This window comes from Pan troglodytes, chromosome 19 (assembly GCF_028858775.2).
Source record: "Pan troglodytes isolate AG18354 chromosome 19, NHGRI_mPanTro3-v2.0_pri, whole genome shotgun sequence".
NCBI classification, from domain to species: domain Eukaryota; kingdom Metazoa; phylum Chordata; class Mammalia; order Primates; family Hominidae; genus Pan; species Pan troglodytes.
In genome coordinates, this window is record NC_072417.2 from 1,484,313 (window position 1) to 1,499,859 (window position 15,547).

Below are 15,547 nucleotides of genomic sequence, written 5' to 3' on the forward strand. Positions count from 1 at the left end.
ATAAACATGGAAATATCTACATGGCTATTTCTATAAATATGGAAATATCTACACCGCCATCTGTATAAACATGGAAATACCTTCACAGTCATCTGTATAAACATAGAAATATCCACACCACTATCTGTATAAACACGGAAATATCTACACTGCCATCAGTATAAAAATGGAAATATCTACACAGCCTTCTCTATAAACATGGAAATATCTACATGGCTATCTGAATTAACATGGAAATAGCTAAACCGCTATCTGTATAAACATGGAAATATCTACACCGTCATCTGTAAAAATGTGGAAATATCTACACAGTCATCTGTAGAAACATGGAAATATCTACACCGCCATCTGCATACACATGGAAATATCTCCACCGCTATCTGTATAAACATGGAATTATCTACACAGCTATCTGGATAAACATGGAAATATATACACCGCTATTTGAATAGACATGGAAACATCTACACTGCAATCTGTGCAAACATGGAAATATCTACACTGCTATCTGTGTACACATGGATATATCTACAACGCTATCTCTATAAACATGGATATATCTACACCGCCTTCTGTGTAAACATGGAAATATGTACACAGTCATCTGTATAAACATGGAAATAACTACACCGCTATCTGTATAAACATGGAAACATCCACACCGCTATCTGTATAAACATGGAGATATCTACACCGCTATCTGTATAAATATGGAAATATTTATACCGCTATCTCTATAAACATGGAAATGTCTACACCGCTATCTGTATAAACATGGAAATATCTACATGGCTATTTCTATAAAGATTGAAATATCTACACCGCCATCTGTATAAACATGGAAATACCTACACAGTCATCTGTTTAAACATAGAAATATCCACACCATTATCTGTATAAACACGGAAATATCTACACTGCCATCTGTATAAACATGGAAATATCTACACAGCCATCTCTATAAACATGGAAATATCTACATTGCTATCTGAATACACATGGAAATTTCTAAACTGCTATCTGTATAAACCTGGAAATATCTACAACGCCATCTGTAAAAATATGGAAATATCTACACAGTCATCTGTAGAAACATGGAAATATCTACATCGCCATCTGTATACACATGGAAATATCTCCACCGCTATCTGTATAAACATGGAAATATCTACACCGCTATGTGTATAAAGATGGAAATATCTACACCGCTGTTCGTATAGACATGGAAATATCTACAATGCAATCTGTATAAACATGGAAATAACTACACTGCTATCTGTATAAACATGGAAATATCTACACCGCTATCTGTAGAAACGTGGAAATATCTACACTGCCATCTGTATAAACATGGAAATAGCCACACCGCTATCTGTATAAATATGGAAATATCTACACCGCCATCTGAATAAACATGGAAATATCTACACGGCTATCTGTATAAATATGGAAATATCTACACCGCTACCTCTATAAACATGGAAATATCTATACAGCTAACTGTATAAACATGGATATATCTACAGCGCTATCTCTATAAACATGGAAATATCTACACCGCCATCAGTATAAACATGGAAATATGTACACAGTCATCTGTATAAACATGGAAATTATTACACCGCTATCTGTATAAACATGGAAATATCTACACCGCTATCCGTATAAACATGGAAATATCTACACCGCTATCTGTATAAATATGGAAATATCCACACCGCTATCCCTATAAACATAGAAATGTCTACACCGTTATCTGTATAAACATGGAAATATCTACATGGCTATCTCTATAAACATGGAAATATCTACACCGTTATCTGCATAAACACGGAAATATTTACACCGCTATCTGCATAGACATGGAAATATCTACATCGTTATCTGTACAAACATGGAAATATCTCCATCGCTATCTCTATGAACATGGAAATATCTAAACCGCTATCTGTATAAACTTGGAAATGTCTTCACCGCTATCTTTATAAACATGGAAATATCTACCCCACTATCTGTATAAACATGGATATATCTACACTGCCATCTGTATAAACATGGTAATAGCCACATCGCTATCTGTATAAACATGAAAATATTTACACGACCATCTGAATAAACATGAAAATATCTAAAACGCTATCTGTATAAATATGGAAATATCTACACCGATATCTCTGTAAACATGGAAATATCTACACCGCTACCTGTATAAACATGGACATATCTACACCGCTATCTCTATGAACATGGAAATAGCTACACCGCTACCTGCATAAACTTGGAAATATCTACACCACCATATCTAGAAACATGGAAATATCTCCACCGCTATCTGTATAAACATGGAAATATCTCCTCCACTCTCTGTATAAACATGGAAATATCTCTACCGCTATCTGTATAAACATGGAAATATCTACATCGCTATCTGTATAAACATGGAAATATCTACACCGCAATCTCTATAAACATGGAAATATCTACAACACTATCTGTGTAAACATGGAAATATCTACACCGCTGTCTGTGTAAACATGGAAATATGTACACCGAAATCTGTGTGAAGATGGAAATATCTACATCGCAATCTGTGCAAATATGGAAATATCTACACCTCTATCTCTGTAAACATGGAAATATCTACACCACTCTCTGTATAAGCATGGAAATACCGACACCGCTATCTGTATAAACATGGAAATATCTACACCACTATCGGTATAAACATGGAAATAACTCCTCGGTTATCTGTATAAATATGGAAATATCTACACCGCTATCTCTATAAACATGGAAATATCTACACCACTCTCTTTATAAACATGGAAATAGCTACAACGCCATCTCAATAAACATACAAATATCTACACCGCTATCTCTATAAATATGGAAGTATCTACACAGCTATCTCTGTAAACACGGAAATATCTACACCGCTACCTGTAAACTTGGAAATATCTACACCATTATCTCTATAAACATGGAAATATCTACACCGCTATCTGCATATACTTGAAAATATCTACACCACCATCTCTATAAACATTGAAATATCCCCACTGCTATCTGTATAAACATGGAAATATCTCCACCGCTCTCTGTATAAACTTGGAAATATCTACACCGCTATCTGTATAAACATGGAAATATCTGCACCGCTATCTGTAAAAACATGGAAATATTTACACCGCTATCTGTATAAACATGCAAATATCTACAGCGCTACCTGTATAAACATGGAAATATCTCCACCACTATCTGTATAAAGATGGAAATATCTACACTGCTATCTTTATAAACATGGAAATATCTACACTGCAATCTCTATAAACATGGATATACATACAACAGTAACTCTGTAAACAAGGAAATATCTACACAGCTGTCTGTGTAAACATGGAAATACCAACACCGCAATCTGTGTGAGGATGGAAATACCTACACCGCAATCTTTGCAAACATGGAAATATCTACAACTCTATCTCTGTAAACATGGAAATATCTACAATACAATCTGTATAAACAGGGAAATATCTACACCACTATCTGTATAAACATGGAAATATCTACTCCGCTATCTCTATAAACATGGAAATGTGTACACCGCCTTCTGTATAAACATGAAAATATCTACACTGCCATCTGTATAAACACGGAAATAACTACACCTCTATCTCTATAAACATGGAAATATGTACACTGCCGTCTGTATATACATGGAAATAGCTACAGAGTCATCTGTATAAACGTGGAAACATGTACACCACTATCTGTATAAACGTGGAAATATCTACACTGCCATCTGTATAAACATGGAAATATCTACACAGCCATCTCTATAAACATGGAAATATCTACAACGCTACCTCTATAAACATGGAAATAACCACACCACTATCTGCATAAACATGGAAATATCTACACTGCCATCTGTATACACATGGAAATATCTTCACAGTCATCTGTATAAAGATGGAAATATCTACAACGTTATCTGTATAAACATGGAAATATCTTCACCGCTATCTGTATAAAGGCGGAAATATCTACACCGCAATCTGTGGAAATATGGAAATATCTACACATCTATCTCTGTAAATATGGAAATATCTACTCCGCTATCTATATAAACATGGGAATATCTACACCGCTGTCTGTCTAAACATGGAAATATCTACACCATGATCTGTATAAACATGGATATATCTACACCGCTATCTGTATAAACATGGAAACATCTACACCACTATCTGTATAAACATGGAAATATCTACACCGCTATCTGTATAAATGTGGAAATATCTACACCGCTATTTCTATAAACATGGAAATGCCTACACCGCTATCTGTATAAACATGGAAATATCTACATGGCTATTTCTATAAATATGGAAATGTCTGCCCCACCATCTGTATAAACATGGAAATATCTTCACAGTCATCTGTATAAACATAGAAATATCCACACCACTATCTGTATAAACACGGAAATATCTACACTGCCATCTGTATAAACATGGAAATATGTACACAGCCATCTCTAGAAACATGGAAATATCTACATGACTATCTGAATAAACATGAAAATAGCTAAACCGCTATCTGTGTAAACATGGAAATATCTACACCGCCATTTGTAAAAATATGGAAATATCTACACAGTCATCTGTAGAAACATGGAAATATCTGCACCACCATATGTACACAAATGGAAATATCTCCACCGCTATCTGTGTAAACATAGAAATATCTACACCGCTATCTGTATAAACATGGTAATATCTACACCGCTATCTGCATATACCGCTATCTGCATATACTTGAAAATAACTACACCACCATCTCTATAAACATCGAAATATCTCCACCGCTATCTGTATAAACATGGAAATATCTCCACCGCTCTCTCTATAAACATAGAAATATCTACACCGCTATCTGTATAAACATGGTAATATCTACACCGCTATCTGTAAAAACATGGAAATATCTACACCGCTATCTGTATAAACATGCAAATATCTACAGCTCTATCTGTATAAACATGGAAATATCTCCACCGCTATCTGTATAAACATGGAAATATCTTCACTGTTATCTTTATATACATGTAAATATCTACACCACAATCTGTATAAACATGCAAATATCTACAACACTATCTGTGTAAACAAGGAAATATGTACACAGCTGTCTGTTTAAACATGGAAATATGTACACCGCAATCTGTGTGAAGATGGAAATATCTACACTGCAATCTTTGCAAATATGGAAATATCTACACCTCTATCTCTGCAAACATGGAAATATCTACACCACTCCCTTTATAAACATGGAAATACCTACACCGCTATCTGTATAAACATGGAAATATCTACACCACAATCTGTATAAACATGGATATACCTACACAGCTATCTGTATAAACATGGAAATATCTACACCACTCTCTGTATAAACATGGAAATATCTACTCCGCTATCTGTATAAACATGGGAATATCTACACCACTATCTGTATACACATGGAAATGTCTACACCGCTATCTGTATAAACATGGAAATATCTACATGGCCATCTCCATATACATGGAACTATCTACCCCGACATCTGTATAAACATGGAAATACCTACACCACTATCTGAAGAAACATGGAAATATCTACACAACTGTCATTATAAACATGGAAATACCTACACCTCCATCTCTATACACATGGAAATATTTACACCGCTATCTCTCTAAACATAGAAATATCAACACCGCCATCTCTGTAAACATGGAAATATCTATATCGCCTTCCGAATGAACATGGAAATATCTACAGCGCCATCTGTATAAACATGGAAATATCTAAACTGCCATCTGAGGAAAATGGAAATATGTACACCACGATCTGTATAAACATGGAAATATGAACACCGCTACCTGTATAAACATGGAAATATCTACACGGCTCTCTGTATAAACATAGAAACATCTACAACACGATCTCTATAAACAAGGAAATATCTCCACCGCTATCTGTATTAACATGGAAATATCTACACCGCCATCTGTATAAACATGGAAATATCTACACAGTCATCTCTATAAAAATGGAAATATCTACACCACCATCTCTATATACATGAAAATATCTACACCGCCATCTCCATAAACATGGAACAATCTACACCGCTATCTGCATAAACATGGAAATAACAACACAGCTATCTGTATAAACATGGAAATACCTAAACCACTCTCTCTATAAACATGGAAATAACTATAATGCTATCTGTGTAAACATGGAAATGCCTACAGAGCTATCTGTGTAAACATGGAAATATCTACAACGCTATCTGAATAAACATGGAAATATCCACACCGCAATCAGTTCAAAGATGGAAATAACTACACCGCTATCTGTGTAAACATGGTAATATCTACACCGCTATCTGTATAAACATGGAAATATCTACACTGATATCTGTATAAACATGGAAATATCTACACAGCCATCTCTATATACATGGAAATATCTACACAGTCATCTCTATAAACATGGAAATATCGACACCACCATCTGCTTAAACATGGAAATATCTACACTGCCATCTGTATGCACATGGAAATAACTAAACCGCTATGTGTATAAACAAGGAAATATCTACACTGCCATCTCTATGAAGATGGAAATATCTACACCGCGAGCTGTAGAAACATGGAAATATCTACACCACTATCTGTATAAAGTTGGAAATATCTACACCGCTATCAGTATAAACATGGAAATAACTTCACCGCCATCTGTATAAAGATGGAAATAGATACACAGTCATCTGTATAAACATGGAAATATCTACACCGCCATCTCTATAAACATGAAAACATCTACACCGCCATTTTCAGAAACATGGATGAATCTACACCGCCATCTGTAAAAACATGGAAATATCTACACCACTATCTGTATAAACTTGGAAATATCTTCACTGCTATCTGTATAAACATGGAAATATCTACACCGCCATCTGTATAAAGATGGAAATATCTACACCGCAATCTGTATAAATATGGAAATAGCTACACCGATATCTCTATAGACATGGAAATATCTACACCGCTATCTGTATAAACATGGAAATATCTACACCGCCATCTGTATAAAGATGGAAATATCTACACCGCAATCTGTATAAATATGGAAATAGCTACACCGATATCTCTATAGACATGGAAATATCTACACCGCTATCTGTATAAACATGGAAATATCTACACTGCCATCTGTATAAAGATGGAAATATCTACACCACGAGCTGTATACACATGGAAATATCTACAACGCTATCTGTATAAACATGGAAATACCAACACCGCTATCTGTATAAACATGGAAATATCTACACCGCTATCTCTATAAACATGAAAATACTTACACCACGATATCTATAAACATGGAAATATCTACACCGCTATCTCTATAAACATGGAAATATCTACACTGCCATCTGTATAAAGATGGAAATATCTACACCGCGAGCTACGTAAACATGGAAATATCTACACCGCTATATGTATAAACATGAAAATATTTACTCCACCATCTCTGTAAACATGGAAATATTTACACCGTTATCTCTATAAACATAGAAATAACTACAGAGCCATCTCTATAAACATGGAAATATCTACACAGCCATCTGCATAAACATGGAAATATCTAAACAGACATCTGTAGAAAGATGGAAATGTCTACAAAGCGATCTGTATAAACATGGGAATTTCTACACCGCTACCTGCATAAACGTGGAAATATCTACACCGCTATCTGTATCAACATGGAAATCACTACACCGCAATCTGTATAAACTTGGAAATATCTACAATGGTATCTCTGTAAAGATGGAAATATCTACACAGCTATCTGTGGAATCTTGAAAATATCTAAACCGCTATCTGAGTAAATTTGTCAATAACTACAGCGCAATCTGTGCAAAGTTGGAAATATCTACACCGCTATCTCTGTAAACATGGAAATATCTACTCCACTATCTGTATAAACATGGAAATATCTACACTGCCATCTGTATAAACATGGAAATATCTACATCGCCATCTGTATAAACATGGAAATATCTACACCGCCATCTGTACACTCATGGAAATATCTAAAGAGCCATCTATATAAACATGGAAATATCTACACCGCTATCTCTATAAACATGGAAATGTCTACATCACTATCTGTATAAACAGGGAAATATCTCCACTGCTATCTGTATAAACATGGAAATATCTACACCGCTATCTCTATAAACTTGTAAATAACTACAACGCTATCTGTGTAAACATGGAAATATCTACACAGCTATCTGTGTAAACTTGGAAATATCTACACAGCTATCTTTGTAAAATTGGAAATATCTACACAGCAATCTGTGCAAAGATTGAAATATCTACACTGATATCTCTGTAAACATGGAAATATCTACACCGCTATCTGTATAAACATGGAAATATATATACCGCTGTCTCTATAAACAGGGAAATATCTCCACCGCTATCTGTATAAACATTAAAATACCTACAACGCTATCTGTATAAACATGGACATATCTACACAGCAGTCTGTATAAACATGGAAATATCCACAATGCTATGTGTGTAAACATGGAAATATCTACACAGCTATCTGTGTAAACTTGGAAATATCTACACAGATATCTGCGTAAACATGGAAATATCTACACGGCAAACTGTGCAAAGATGGAAAGAACTACACCGCTATCTCTGTAAAAATGGAAATATCTACACCGCTACCTGTATAAACATGGAAATATCTACACCACTGTCTGTATAAACAAGGAAATATCTCCACCGCCATCTGTAGAAACATGGAAACATCTACACCGTTATCTGTTTAAATATGGAAATACCTACACCGCTTTCTCTATAAACATGGAAATATCTACACTGCAATCTCTAAATACATGGAAATATCTACACCGCCATCTGTATAAACATGAAAATATCTACACCGCCGTCTTCAGAAACATGGATGTATCTACACCGCCGTCTGTATAAACATGGAAATATCTACACAACTATCTGTATAAACATGGAAATATCTTCACTGCTATCTGTATAAACATGGAAATACCTACACCACCATCTGCATAAAGATCGAAATATCTACACCGCAATCTGTATAAATATGGAAATACCTACACCGCTATCTCTATAGACATGGAAATATCTACACCGCTATCTGTATAAACATGGAAATATCTACACTGCCATCTGTATAAAGATGGAAATATCTACACCGCAAGCTGTAGAACCATGGAAATATCTACAGCGCTATCTCTATAAACATGGAAATAGCAACACCGCTATCTGTATCAACATGGAAATATCTACAACGCTATCTCAATAAACATGAAAATAGTTACACCACGATCTCTATAAACATGGAAATATTTACACCGCTATCTCTTTAAACATGGAAATACCTACACAACTTGCACTATAAAGATGAAACTATCTACACATCTATCTGTGTAAACTTGGAAATATCTACACCGCAATCTGTGTAAGCATGGAAATAACTACAACGCTATCTATGTAAACATGGAAATATTTAAAACGCTATCTATGTAAACAGGGAAATATCTATAAAGCTATCTGTAAAACGTGAAAATATCTACACCGCTATCTGTATAAACGATGAAATATCTAAACCGCTATCTGTATAAATGTGGAAATACCTACAACGCTATCTGTATAAACGTGGAAATATCTACATTTCTATCTTTATAAACGTGGAAATACCTTCACCACTCTCTGTATAACCCTGAAAATATCTACACCGCTATCTGTATCAACATGTAAATAACTACACCGCTATCTTTATAAACATGGAAATATCTACAATGCTATCTCTGTACACATGGAAATATCTACAGAGCTATCTGTATCAACATGGAAATAACTACACCGCAATCTGTATAAACATGGAAATATCTACAATGCTATCTCTGTAAACATGGAAATATCTCCACAGCTATCTGTGTAAACTTGGAAATATCTACACCGCTATCTGTGTATTTTGGCAATACCTACAGCGCAATCTGTGCAAAGATTGAAATATCTACACCGCTATCTCTGTAAACATGGAAATATCTACACCGCTATCTGTATAAACATGGGAATATCTACACTGCCATCTGTATAAACATGGAAATATCTACAGCGCCATCTGTATAAACATGGTAATATCTACACCGCCATGTGTATACACATGGAAATATCAACCGAGCCATCTGTATAAACATGGAAATATCTACACTGCTATCTCTATAAACATGGAAATATCTACACCGCTATCTGTGTAAACTTGGAAATATCTACACAGATTTCTGTGTAAAAATGGAAATATCTACACAGCAATCTGTGCAAAGATGGAAATACCTACACCGCAGTCTCTATAAACATGTAAATATCTACACCGCTGTCTGTATAAACATGGAAATATCTACACCGCTATCTGTATAAACATGGAAATTTTTACACCGCTATCTGTATAAACATGGAAATATCTACACCGCTATCTGTATAAACATGGAAAGATCGACACCGCTATCTGTATAAACATGGAAATATCTACAACGCTATCTGTGTAACCATGGAAATATCTACACAGCAATCTGTGTAAACTTGGAAAAATCTACACAGCTATGTGTTTAAAAATGGAAATATCTACACGGCAATCTGTGCAAATATGGAAATATCTACACCGCTATCTCTGTAAACATGGAAATATCTACACCGCTATCTATATAAACATGGAAATATCTACACCTTTAACTGTATAAACAAGGAAATACGTACACCGCCATTTTTAGAAACATGGAAATATCTACAGCGCCATCTGTATAAACATGGAAATACCTACACCACTTCGTGTATAAATATGGAAATGACTACACCGCTATCTCTATAAACATGGAAATACCTACACCACTTACACTATAAACTTGGAAATATCTACACCGAAATCTCTGTAAACATGGAAATATCTACACCGCCATCTTTGTAAACATGTAAATATCTACACCGCCATCTTCAGAAACATGGCTGTATCTACAACGGCATCTGCTTAAACATGGAAATATATACACCACTATCTGTATAAAGATGGAAATATCTTCACTGCCATCTGTATAAAGATGGAAATATCTGCACTGCAAGCTGTATAAACATGAAAATATCTACACCGCTATCTGTATAAACATGGAAATACCAACAAAGCTATCTGAATAAACATGGAATTATCTACACCACCATCTGTATAAACATGCAAATATCTACAACACTATCTGTGTAAACAAGGAAATATGTACACAGCTGTCTGTTTAAACATGGAAATATGTACACCGCAATCTGTGTGAAGATGGAAATATCTACACTGCAATCTTTGCAAATATGGAAATATCTACACCTCTATCTCTGCAAACATGGAAATATCTACACCACTCCCTTTATAAACATGGAAATACCTACACCGCTATCTGTATAAACATGGAAATATCTACACCACAATCTGTATAAACATGGATATACCTACACAGCTATCTGTATAAACATGGAAATATCTACACCACTCTCTGTATAAACATGGAAATATCTACTCCGCTATCTGTATAAACATGGGAATATCTACACCACTATCTCTATACACATGGAAATGTCTACACCGCTATCTGTATAAACATGGAAATATCTACATGGCCATCTCCATATACATGGAACTATCTACCCCGACATCTGTATAAACATGGAAATACCTACACCACTATCTGAAGAAACATGGAAATATCTACACAACTGTCATTATAAACATGGAAATACCTACACCTCCATCTCTATACACATGGAAATATTTACACCGCTATCTCTCTAAACATAGAAATATCAACACCGCCATCTCTGTAAACATGGAAATATCTATATCGCCTTCCGAATGAACATGGAAATATCTACAGCGCCATCTGTATAAACATGGAAATATCTAAACTGCCATCTGAGGAAAATGGAAATATGTACACCACGATCTGTATAAACATGGAAATATGAACACCGCTACCTGTATAAACATGGAAATATCTACACGGCTCTCTGTATAAACATAGAAACATCTACAACACGATCTCTATAAACAAGGAAATATCTCCACCGCTATCTGTATTAACATGGAAATATCTACACCGCCATCTGTATAAACATGGAAATATCTACACAGTCATCTCTATAAAAATGGAAATATCTACACCACCATCTCTATATACATGAAAATATCTACACCGCCATCTCCATAAACATGGAACAATCTACACCGCTATCTGCATAAACATGGAAATAACAACACAGCTATCTGTATAAACATGGAAATACCTAAACCACTCTCTCTATAAACATGGAAATAACTATAATGCTATCTGTGTAAACATGGAAATGCCTACAGAGCTATCTGTGTAAACATGGAAATATCTACAACGCTATCTGAATAAACATGGAAATATCCACACCGCAATCAGTTCAAAGATGGAAATAACTACACCGCTATCTGTGTAAACATGGTAATATCTACACCGCTATCTGTATAAACATGGAAATATCTACACTGATATCTGTATAAACATGGAAATATCTACACAGCCATCTCTATATACATGGAAATATCTACACAGTCATCTCTATAAACATGGAAATATCGACACCACCATCTGCTTAAACATGGAAATATCTACACTGCCATCTGTATGCACATGGAAATAACTAAACCGCTATGTGTATAAACAAGGAAATATCTACACTGCCATCTCTATGAAGATGGAAATATCTACACCGCGAGCTGTAGAAACATGGAAATATCTACACCACTATCTGTATAAAGTTGGAAATATCTACACCGCTATCAGTATAAACATGGAAATAACTTCACCGCCATCTGTATAAAGATGGAAATAGATACACAGTCATCTGTATAAACATGGAAATATCTACACCGCCATCTCTATAAACATGAAAACATCTACACCGCCATTTTCAGAAACATGGATGAATCTACACCGCCATCTGTAAAAACATGGAAATATCTACACCACTATCTGTATAAACTTGGAAATATCTTCACTGCTATCTGTATAAACATGGAAATATCTACACCGCCATCTGTATAAAGATGGAAATATCTACACCGCAATCTGTATAAATATGGAAATAGCTACACCGATATCTCTATAGACATGGAAATATCTACACCGCTATCTGTATAAACATGGAAATATCTACACTGCCATCTGTATAAAGATGGAAATATCTACACCACGAGCTGTATACACATGGAAATATCTACAACGCTATCTGTATAAACATGGAAATACCAACACCGCTATCTGTATAAACATGGAAATATCTACACCGCTATCTCTATAAACATGAAAATACTTACACCACGATATCTATAAACATGGAAATATCTACACCGCTATCTCTATAAACATGGAAATATCTACACTGCCATCTGTATAAAGATGGAAATATCTACACCGCGAGCTATGTAAACATGGAAATATCTACACCGCTATATGTATAAACATGAAAATATTTACTCCACCATCTCTGTAAACATGGAAATATTTACACCGTTATCTCTATAAACATAGAAATAACTACAGAGCCATCTCTATAAACATGGAAATATCTACACAGCCATCTGCATAAACATGGAAATATCTAAACAGACATCTGTAGAAAGATGGAAATGTCTACAAAGCGATCTGTATAAACATGGGAATTTCTACACCGCTACCTGCATAAACGTGGAAATATCTACACCGCTATCTGTATCAACATGGAAATCACTACACCGCAATCTGTATAAACTTGGAAATATCTACAATGGTATCTCTGTAAAGATGGAAATATCTACACAGCTATCTGTGGAATCTTGAAAATATCTAAACCGCTATCTGAGTAAATTTGTCAATAACTACAGCGCAATCTGTGCAAAGTTGGAAATATCTACACCGCTATCTCTGTAAACATGGAAATATCTACTCCACTATCTGTATAAACATGGAAATATCTACACTGCCATCTGTATAAACATGGAAATATCTACATCGCCATCTGTATAAACATGGAAATATCTACACCGCCATCTGTACACTCATGGAAATATCTAAAGAGCCATCTATATAAACATGGAAATATCTACACCGCTATCTCTATAAACATGGAAATGTCTACATCACTATCTGTATAAACAGGGAAATATCTCCACTGCTATCTGTATAAACATGGAAATATCTACACCGCTATCTCTATAAACTTGTAAATAACTACAACGCTATCTGTGTAAACATGGAAATATCTACACAGCTATCTGTGTAAACTTGGAAATATCTACACAGCTATCTTTGTAAAATTGGAAATATCTACACAGCAATCTGTGCAAAGATTGAAATATCTACACTGATATCTCTGTAAACATGGAAATATCTACACCGCTATCTGTATAAACATGGAAATATATATACCGCTGTCTCTATAAACAGGGAAATATCTCCACCGCTATCTGTATAAACATTAAAATACCTACACCGCTATCTGTATAAACATGGACATATCTACACAGCAGTCTGTATAAACATGGAAATATCCACAACGCTATGTGTGTAAACATGGAAATATCTACACAGCTATCTGTGTAAACTTGGAAATATCTACACAGATATCTGCGTAAACATGGAAATATCTACACGGCAAACTGTGCAAAGATGGAAAGAACTACACCGCTATCTCTGTAAAAATGGAAATATCTACACCGCTACCTGTATAAACATGGAAATATCTACACCACTGTCTGTATAAACAAGGAAATATCTCCACCGCCATCTGTAGAAACATGGAAACATCTACACCGTTATCTGTTTAAATATGGAAATACCTACACCGCTTTCTCTATAAACATGGAAATATCTACACTGCAATCTCTAAATACATGGAAATATCTACACCGCCATCTGTATAAACATGAAAATATCTACACCGCCGTCTTCAGAAACATGGATGTATCTACACCGCCGTCTGTATAAACATGGAAATATCTACACAACTATCTGTATAAACATGGAAATATCTTCACTGCTATCTGTATAAACATGGAAATACCTACACCACCATCTGCATAAAGATCGAAATATCTACACCGCAATCTGTATAAATATGGAAATACCTACACCGCTATCTCTATAGACATGGAAATATCTACACCGCTATCTGTATAAACATGGAAATATCTACACTGCCATCTGTATAAAGATGGAAATATCTACACCGCAAGCTGTAGAACCATGGAAATATCTACAGCGCTATCTCTATAAACATGGAAATAGCAACACCGCTATCTGTATCAACATGGAAATATCTACAACGCTATCTCAATAAACATGAAAATAGTTACACCACGATCTCTATAAACATGGAAATATT